We start from the raw sequence: 10,845 nt of genomic DNA on the forward strand, positions 1-10,845 counted from the left end.
GTCCTCTTCTTCCTCAGGATGGTTCAGAAGAACATCACAATGTCCCACAGGATGATCAGGTAGATGGAGATAAGGTCTCATGAAATGTCCCCTACGATCTGTAGCAGGCTGTGAAGATCTTGTGTTCAGTCTTGTTTTATCCACCAGTATTATATGTTTTGTCCTTATATAATGAGAAAGGTGGAGATGGCATGTTGAATCAAATAATGAAACTGATATGGATCCCCTGTGTCTTGAACAGATTTAACTATGGTGATGGTCAATTCATTAGAAGAGTTCAATAGGGGCCTGGATGCATTTCTGGAGTGTAATAATATTACAGATTATAGTTATTAGATATCCAGAGAGATCAGGGATCCAAGAAGGCTCCCCCCCCCCCCTAAAATGAGCAAAATTGGCTTCTACCTGACAGAATAAATTTTGCCTCCCTTTTGATGAACTTGCAGGATAACAGGCTGAACTGGATGGATAGATGTCTTTTCAGCCTTATAAACTATGGGGGAGATTTATCAAACTGGTGTAAAGTAGAAATAGCTTAGTTGCCTATAGGAACCTGAAGAGCTGTGAAAAATGAAAGCTGGAATCTGGTTGCTATGGGCAACTAAGCCAGTTCTACATTACACCAGTTTGGTAAATCCCCCACTATGTTACTATACAGGTATCTAGACACTGCTGCAGGGGAACCACCAGTCTGCTACCACTTTAAGTAGTTTCTGTATAAGTGACTGCTGATTCATTGGGGGGTCAAGAGACGGTGGAGCAGCAAGAGATCAGGCACAACCATAGTCAGGGGCTAGCCAAGGTAAAATATGTGCAATGTTAGCCCAGCGGTCCATGCCAGCACTGCTGCCCCTACTCACGGGCGCCAGACTCCCTCCTTCCCTCCTTCTGCCAAGCACCATATGAAAAAAGGGTAGATAAATCTAAAATGTCCAGAGCGTTCTTAAAATTTGTAGCAATTAGAAGGTCCCTAGAAAATTAGAGTGAGTTAAAGGGGTATTCCCATCTCATTGATCCTATTTTAATTTGTTATAGAAGTGTCTATGAGCATTTTAGTAATTATGTTCCTTTAGCAAATCCCTACCTATCTTGGAAAAAATCTTTCAATCCTACCCCAGTGTTGTCTTCTGGTATCCACTAGATACGGCCACCACTTGTGTGCCGCATCAGTGGAAGAACACATTTTATTCCCCCGGCCGGGCCGCACATCGCTGTCTTGAACGTGCACGCCGCCGCACACGCGCACTGGTGACTTCTTCTTGGCTGAGTATAGTGCAGAGACGCGCATGCTCTGTATGCAGCGCAGCTCTGTACTATGCTCGGTCAGGAAGAACTCACCATTGCGCATGCGCGGCGGCGTGCGCGTTCGCGGCTCTGTACTATACTGGCCAGGAAGAAGTCACCATGGCGCATGCGCGGCGGCGTGCACATTCAAGACAGTGATGCCCTGCCGGGACAAGCCTTCAATAAAGCTCACTAAGTCCGCCCAGCCTCTCAAGCCGGAAACCAGGAAGTGAACAGCGCAGCTCGCAGCAGGTGAGTATGAAATTGCTAGATGGGACAACTCCTTTAATTACATGAGTAAGGATGTAGAGAGAATAAGTTACATTAAAAGAAGATAATTTTTTTTTTATAATGCAATAAAGTATATTCATAAAATTAAACAATGCTGTGTTAAATAATTACTATATTCAAGTGCCTCATTTACCCCAAACGGGGCTAGAGTGTTGAAACAGAAGATCCAAAACATCTTCTTCCTACAGAGCTGTGAATATGAGTGAGGTATCCAGTCAATGGGTGTGAGTCTCAGGAGGCTAGTGTTGCCCGCATGGACATTGGAGAAGTCCTAATTACTAGAGCTGCAATTCTTGTGGTGTTTCAGTTTGATGGTTTCTCCTGTGTTACTAATTGTTACCTCATCAATTTCGTGGGGAATGGTGTCACAGCATTCGCAGCGTCTGGAACCACATTGAAATGAGCTCTTTTTATCTAGATGATCTTCCCTTCTCCCACGACAATGGCCGGACGAGGGGGTAACTCTCTTAGAGCCATCAAGAATTTTTGTACATGATGGTGCTAGAAGGTTTTTAAGGGTATGTGCTCCGCGAAAGGTGATGCTGGGCTGGTTTGGAACGTCTCCGCCTATAATTGGGTCATTGCGTAAAATAGACCAATGTTTCTGTTAGACTCGTTCTGAGTTATATCTAGTGATAAAACTAAAACCATATAATCCTGTATCTTTTACGGGGGCTTGGGGTTTTAGGCAGTCTATTTGACTTTCCTTCATAATTTTATCTACTGAACCTGAAAGACCAGATGGATAACTCCTTCTTTTTTTTTTTTGGGAATCTTTTCTGCATAACCTTTTAACTGTTCTTTTCAAGTATTGTCCTCTGAGCAGTTCCTCCTTACTCGCTTCATCTGACCGTAGGGAATGTTCCGTTTCCATTTATGGAAATGACAAGTATTTAAATCGAAATAACTATTCGCATCAATGTTCTTAAAATGTGTGCTCGTAATGATACGATTTTCTTGTTAGTTGATAGGTTGAGATCTAAAAACACAGCTGACGTAGAATCAATGTGAGCTGTACACGTCAGATTCCATTTATGTGAATTTAGTTTCTTAATAAGTACTTCAAGGGATTTTCTATTTCCTTGCCAGATGAAAATGATCTCATCTATGTATCGTTTATAAAACTTAATGTTTGGGTTTTCAAGGAGACCTTCATCTCTTCCAAAGGCTCCCATAAACAGATTGGCATAAGATGGGGCAAATTTAGTCCCCATAGCTGTTCCACATTTTTGCAAATAGAATTCGCCCCTATATTGAAAGTAATTGTGATTAACACCTTCCTGACTGCTCACTGGCTATATAAGTCCTATCAGCACATTCCCCATGCAGATAGCACATATATGAACGGGTCAGGCAGCCCTTTAATCTCAGCGTTGATCATCGCTAGGATTAAAGCTCCTGCTTCTTCAATCTAGCAGGAGCAGGTCGGGTGCTGGCTGACAGACACAGCGGGGACCCTGAGGAGAAGACTGGAGCGATTAATTACCGCTTCTGCCTTCTCCTGTGCCGGCAGGAGAGCGCTGCACGAGTGCAGGGGGAGAGCAGGAAGCGGCAAGCCTCTTCCTCTGTTAGTCACGTGACCGCCGTGGGTGTCTGGGACAGGGGCAGGAGCAGAGCTGCAGGGTCTGAAGAGACCCTGATCAGCTCTGCCTGTGTGTAATGCCCCCAGAGGGGGCTGTTTTCACCTGTAACTGGAGCTCCTCTGTGTCCTCCAGAGGTCTATTAATTACCTCCTGGGGGACATATTATATAATATGTAACAAAAATAGCCTCAAGATGATCTGTATTTGGGGTAAATCTTGAGATCCCAGCTGATAAGAGGATGGTAGTCTGAGCTCTGGATCTATGACATCATCTACCAAATTACAGCTTTAAACGGACATCACCGATGCTTCCTGTAATTGTGTATCACGTCATGTGAAGGGGGACATGCTTTGTCCTCAAACCTGGAGGAGCTGCCTTGACTAGATATTCAGCATCTACACTTTATTATCTCCTCTGATGTCTCCTCCTCTTCTCCATTAATTGTATCTTACATGGGATTTTGTAGGATTTTACATAGTCTCCTCTTATTTCTATTCAGGTTCCTACAATACAGGATCCGCTCAGTGGATATCTTCTATATAAGATCCTTCTCCTGACTGATCCGTCAAGGATGGATAGAGACAAGATGGCAGAGAGTATAATAAATCTCACCCTAGAGATCCTCTTCCGGCTTACTGGAGAGGTGAGAGATTCTGATGATGTCACATTACATCATCTTATCTATGTTACTAACAGATGGACATGACTGGAGAGGTGAGAGACTCTGGAAATGTATGGAATGGTATTTATTACTGTGTCTCTCCATTACCAGGACTACACAGTAGTGAAGAAGACCTCTAGTGGTCGCTGTCAGGACCCTGTTTCTGAAGGATGGGGAAGAACCCTGAGCCCAATCACAGGGTCTCCACCTCACCCCCTGATACATGAGGAGATCAATAGAGAGAAGATCCTAGAACTCACCAAGAAGATGATTGAGCTGCTGACTGGAGAGGTGACACTGCTGGGAATGCTGGGACATTATACAGCAGGGCTGGCCAACCTGTGGCTCTCCAGCTGTTGTAAAACTACAACTACCACTATTCCCTGCTGCAGGCTGATAGCTGTAAGCAGTCTTTGCATGCTGGGAGTTGTAGTTTTGCAACAGCTGGAGAGCCGCAGGTTGGCCAGCCCTGTTATACAGGAACGCTATGAAGGGATCTGGGTGATGACTGTATCATTGTGTTGTCAGGTTCCTATAAGGTATCAGGATGTCGGCGTCTATTTCTCCATGGAGGAGTGGGAGTATTTAGAAGGACACAAAAATCTGTACAAGGACGTCATGATGAATGATCACCGGCCCCTCACATCACCAGGTAATAGACATGACTAAATACACACGTCCTCTCATTATCTGTATGTAAGGAATGAACTCAGTCACTGGATGTGTTTCCTACAGTTAAGGAAAAGAGAAGAACACCGGAGAGATGTCCCAGTCCTCTTCTTCCACAGGATGGTTCAGAGGAACATCACAGTGTCCTACAGGATGATCAGGTAGATGGAGATAAGGTCTCATGAAATGTCCCCTATGATCTGTAGAAGGCTGTGAAGATCTTGTGTTCAGTATTGTTTTACCCACCAGTATTATGTTTTGTCGTTGTATAATGAGAAAGGTGGAGAATGGAGAATTATGCAACGGGCCCACTTGCCACGCCTGTGGTATCCCTTGCCCCTTGGGAGGTTTCTACGAAATATGTCCCCTAATCGTGACGCCAGTTGCAGTTAAGCAACGAGGACTTGAAGTCCCATTTGTGGATGGTAGTGTTAGTACCCAGGCTAGGATTGCCAGAGTGGTGCAGGGATGGCCTATGGTCTTTGTAATGTTATATACAGGTGTTACTGTGCTCCTACCTGGATATCTTTGGATCCCAGACGTGATGTGGTCAGAAGCAGTGCAAAAAGGGGTAGGTGAACTTGGATGATAAATAGGTAGAATAAATGGAGTCCAGACTTGTAGTAACGTTGAACAGTTGGTTTTACTTGGCATAAATGGTGATCCAAACAGTTTCCAAACGGTATCTTGGTCATCAGCAGGTATTGGCATAATCTGGCAGGCAATTACTTCTCTGCAACTATCTCAGCTCTGCTATGCTAGTTGGTGTAAATAGAAACTCTCCCTCTTCTGCTGGAACTTAGTTTAGCTGTCTGTGGTCTGTCTCTTACTGTAATCCTAGGAACTTCTTGTCCTGGCTTTGGAGTACCTCAAGCTCACTTATGGGTGTGCACAACCTCCATTGATAAGACTGGTGTAGGACTAACAGAACCTGTCCAGACAGGACCAGGCCTGCTGCCTTCCCCTAGCAGGAGTTAAGTCAGACGAACTCCTCACACAACCTCTCCCATGATGGGGTAGGGTAGACTGACTTGCTCACTAACTAAACTCCTCCTTCTCTAGAGAGGTGTCACGGAACCATGAACCAGACGTACAACAAGAGATAAGTGAAAATAAGAAGGCTTTATTGAAAATAAAGCTGTAAAGCAAAAGTCCAAACGGATGGTGAAACCGAGCAGAGTCTTTGCGAAGCCAGAGGTCAGGAACCAGAAGGGTAGTCAGACGAAGCCAGGATCAGGAACCAGCAGCAGCAGTCTTAGAAGCATGTGAACACAAGAGGACCAAGCAAGGAACTGAAGCCACAGACCTCCTATATATATGAGCTAGGCATCTAGCTCCTCCCAGTGGGAAGGAGGAGCCGCAGGGTGGAAGGCTACAAGAAACCCAGAAACCAAGATGGCCGCCAGCACATGTCAAACGAAGGAGAACAGCAAGAAGGTAAGACCATGACAGTACCTCCCCCTCAAGGGCCCCTCCTCCGCGGAGCACAAAACGGTTTCTGAGGGAAGCGTGCGTGGAAGGCTCGGAGCAAGGCAGGAGCATGGACATCTGCGGAGGGAACCCAGGAACGCTCCTCTGGACAATAACCACGCCAATGGACCAAAAACTGCAACCGACCGCGGACCAGGCGTGAGTCCAGGATATTGCTCACCTTATATTCCTCACGATTGCCCACTTGGACCGGACAAGGCCGAGGAACCGAGGAAGTGAAACGATTACACACCAGTGGCTTCAACAGGGAGACATGAAACACGTTGGAGATCCGCATGCCAGGAGGAAGCGCAAGGGCATAGGCTACCGGGTTTACCCTGCGAAGCACTCGGAAGGGACCAACAAAGCGAGGCGCCAGCTTGGGAGTGGGCACTCGAAGGTTGAGGTTGCGGGTGGACAACCATACACGGTCTCCGACCTGGTAGGAAGGAGCAGGCGCTCGTCTGCGATCAGCCTGGAGTCTCTGGCGCTGCGCAGAGACCTCAAGGGACTTCTGGATCTGTACCCAAGAAGCACGTAGGACGGAAAGGTGATCCTCCACAGCCGGAATATCCTGGGGAGAGAATACCTCCGGTAACACGGGAGGTTGGAACCCATAATTGGCCATGAAGGGAGACGTCCCAGAGGAAGAGTTCACCGCCGTGTTCCTGGCAAACTCAGCCCAAGGCAGGAGGTCAACCCAATTGTCTTGGTGATCGGAGACATAGCAACGAAGGAATTGCTCCAAGGCCTGATTGGATCGTTCTGCGGCCCCATTGGACTGAGGGTGGTAGGCCGAGGAGAAGGAGAGATGAATCCCCAACTGGGAGCAAAAGGCGCGCCAGAACCTGGACACAAACTGACTCCCCCGATCCGACACAATCTCCTTGGGCAAACCGTGCAACCGGAAGACCTCCCTGGCAAAAATCGTGGCTAACTCTTGTGCAGAGGGTAACTTCTTGAGAGGAACACAGTGGCACATTTTGGAAAACCGATCCACAATCATGAGAATGACCGTATGGCCTCGGGATGCAGGGAGGTCCACAATGAAATCCATCCCCAGGTGTGACCATGGGCGCTCCCCGGTGGCTATGAGTTGCAGAAGGCCCAACGGAAGGTGCCGAGGGGACTTACTCTGGGCACAAACGGAGCATGCCGCTACATATGCGGCGATGTCGGAACGTAGGGAAGGCCACCAGAACAGACGTGAAACAGCCCAGGACAGCTGATTCTTTCCAGGATGCCCCGCGGTCTTGGAGTTATGGTAGGTTCGCAACAACCGAGTGCGCAACTCCTCAGGCACAAAACATCTGCCGTTGGGTCTCCCAGAGGGAGCACCAGATTGAGCCGCCAAAATCTGCTCACCCAGGGGAGAGGTCAGGCTGGTGCGAATGGCGGCCAGGATCTGATTCGGAGGTATGACCGAAGTCGGAATCGACTCCTCCCTGGACAGCTCGGAGTACTGCCGTGATAAGGCATCCGCCCTGATGTTCTTGGAACCGGGTAGGTAGGAGACCACGTAATTAAAACGTGACAAGAACAGAGCCCATCTGGCCTGACGTGGAGTCAATCTCTTGGCCTCAGAAAGGTAGGTCAGATTCTTGTGGTCCGTCAGGATGAGAACCGGAACCACCGAACCCTCGAGCAAGTGCCTCCATTCTTTAAGGGCCTGCACGATGGCCAATAACTCCCTGTCACCAATCTGATAGTTGCACTCCGCGGAAGACAGTTTCCGGGAGTAAAACCCACAAGGAAGCAGAGAACCCTCTGGTGTTCTACGCTGAGACAGAAGGGCGCCTACTCCCGTCTCAGACGCGTCCACCTCGAGGACAAAGGGCAACCCAGGGTTGGGATGCGACAGAATCGGAGCCGACACAAAGGCGGACTCTAGGGCCTCAAAAGCTCGGATGGCCTCGAGCGGCCAGACCTGGGAATTACTGCCCTTCCTGGTCAGATCCGTGAGAGGCTTGGCCAGCATGGAAAAGTCCCTGATGAACTTCCGATAATAATTGGCGAAGCCCAAAAAGCGCTGCAGGGAACGAAGACCACTGGGCTGGGGCCACTGTAAGACAGCCGAAACCTTCTCAGGATCCATGGAGAACCCCTCAGCGGAAATGATGTAACCTAAGAAGGTTACCTGGGATCGGTGAAATTCGCATTTCTCAAGCTTACCGAACAGCTTGTTCTCTCGTAACCGTTGCAACACTCGTCTGACATCCAGAATGTGGGCCTTCATGGATTCAGAATATACCAAGATGTCATCCAAATAGACCACCACACACTGCTGCAACAGGTCACGGAAAACATCGTTGATGAATTCCTGAAAGACTGCGGGCGCATTGCACAACCCAAAGGGCATAACCAAGGATTCGTAATGACCGGTCCTGGTGTTAAACGCGGTCTTCCACTCATCGCCCGCCTTGATCCTTACCAGGTTATATGCCGCCCTCAGGTCGAGTTTGGTAAAGACCGTGGCCCCTTTAAGGCGATCGAACAGCTCGGAAATCAAGGGTATCGGGTAAGCGTTCTTGATCGTGATGCGATTGAGACCCCTGTAATCGATGCAAGGCCTCAACTCACCGCCCTTCTTTTTCACAAAGAAAAATCCAGCCCCTGCCGGGGACGAAGATTTGCGAATGTGTCCGCGTGAAAGCGCCTCCCTCACGTACTCCTCCATGGCCTCATTCTCCGCTACCGACAGTGGATAGACTTTGCCACGAGGAGGAACGGCACCAGATTGTAACTCTATGGCACAATCGTATGGGCGGTGCGGAGGTAGGGCAACCGCGCGCACCTTATCGAATACATCCCGGTACTCCTCGTATTCAGGAGGCAACAGAGAGTCCGAGGAAGTACACAGCAACTTGACAGACCCATGGATGCAACTAGCCCCACACTGCGGTGACCACGAGAGGATCTCGACCGATCTCCAATCGAAAGTCGGATTATGCTTCAGGAGCCAGGGGTACCCCAAGACCACCGAGTAGTGTGGAGACGAAATAACCTGGAGGCAGACCGACTCTCTGTGAACGGCACCAATGGCTATCCCCACTGGAAGGGTCTCATGAGTCACGTGTGGCGGCAGAAGGGGTCTGCCGTCTATCGCCTCAAGAGCCAGTGGGGAACCTCGAGCCTGCAGAGGAATGGAATTGGCGGCAGCGAACACACTATCAATGAACAAACCACCAGCACCAGAGTCCACCAACGCCTGGGTCGTCACCGAGCCCCCGACCCAGGAGAGGACAACAGTGATCAGTGGTTTGTCAACACGGGAAACCGGGGACGAGGAGACTCCACCCAAGATCTGCCCCCGACAGGATCTCAGGTACGAGCGTTCTCCCGGACGGTTCGGACATGCCAACCGAAAATGCCCACCGAGACCACAGTACATGCATCGGCCCTCGCGTCTCCGGAGTGCCCTCTCCCCCTCGGACAGGCGAGCAAACCCCAGCTGCATGGGTTCACCCCCAGACAAGTCATCCCCAGGAGGCGTGGGAGGAGAGGGAGGCACGGGTGGGACAGCAAATGTAGGCACCAATCTGTTAGAAGACCTCCGCAGGTTCTCCTTAAAGGAAGGTCTCTCCCTGAGTCTGGTGTCAATCAAAATCAGGAAAGAAATAAGAGACTCGAGCTCCACTGGTAGGTCCTTAGCTGCAACCTCATCCTTCAAGGCATCCGAGAGACCATGAGAGAAAGCAGCGACCAGAGCCTCATTATTCCAGCCCACCTCTGCTGCCAGGGTACGAAACTCAATGGCGTATTCAGCTACGGATCGTGAACCCTGTCTGATGGACATAAGGAGCTTCGCAGCAGAGGCAGCACGAGCCGGCACATCGAATACCTTCCGAAGAGAAGCAACAAAACCGGAAAACTCGGCAACCACCGGATTGTTGTTCTCCCATAAAGGGCTGGCCCAGGCCAAGGCCTTGTCCGAGAGCAGCGAGATCAAGAAGCCCACCTTTGATCTCTCAGTGGGAAAGGCATGTGGCAGCAACTCGAAATAAATGCCCACCTGGTTAAGGAAACCTCGGCACTGAGTTGGCTCTCCCCCAAAGCGCTGTGGAAGAGGGGCAGAACCGGTCATACCCCGAAACACTGCAGGCGCAACAACAGGTGTCGGGGTAGACTCTGGCGCAACAACCGGAGCGGCAGTAGGAGCGAGCCCAGGAGCGACAACCGACCCATCGGCAACGGGAGCAAAATGAGCCGTGCGTTCAAGCAGGGTTTGCAACGCCACAGCGAACCGACCCAACAGGTGATCCTGCTGATCAAGTCTGGCAACCAGCGTGGGTAGCGAGGATGGCCCTGTACCGTCAGAATTCATGGCTTGGTCCTAATGTCACGGAACCATGAACCAGACGTACAACAAGAGATAAGTGAAAATAAGAAGGCTTTATTGAAAATAAAGCTGTAAAGCAAAAGTCCAAACGGATGGTGAAACCGAGCAGAGTCTTTGCGAAGCCAGAGGTCAGGAACCAGAAGGGTAGTCAGACGAAGCCAGGATCAGGAACCAGCAGCAGCAGCAGTCTTAGAAGCATGTGAACACAAGAGGACCAAGCAAGGAACTGAAGCCACAGACCTCCTATATATATGAGCTAGGCATCTAGCTCCTCCCAGTGGGAAGGAGGAGCCGCAGGGTGGAAGGCTACAAGAAACCCAGAAACCAAGATGGCCGCCAGCACATGTCAAACGAAGGAGAACAGCAAGAAGGTAAGACCATGACAAGAGGGCTGGAATGGAACTAGGAGGTTCCTCTACAGGGAAAGTAACCTTGCCAATGTTGCATCTGCTGGTAGACCAGGCAATAACATGAAGATAAGATAAATATGCACATTATGAGAAGATGACATGAAGCACATTAGGTGATATAAATTAACACATAGGAG

Source organism: Bufo bufo, chromosome 6, assembly GCF_905171765.1.
Source record: "Bufo bufo chromosome 6, aBufBuf1.1, whole genome shotgun sequence".
NCBI lineage: Eukaryota > Metazoa > Chordata > Amphibia > Anura > Bufonidae > Bufo > Bufo bufo.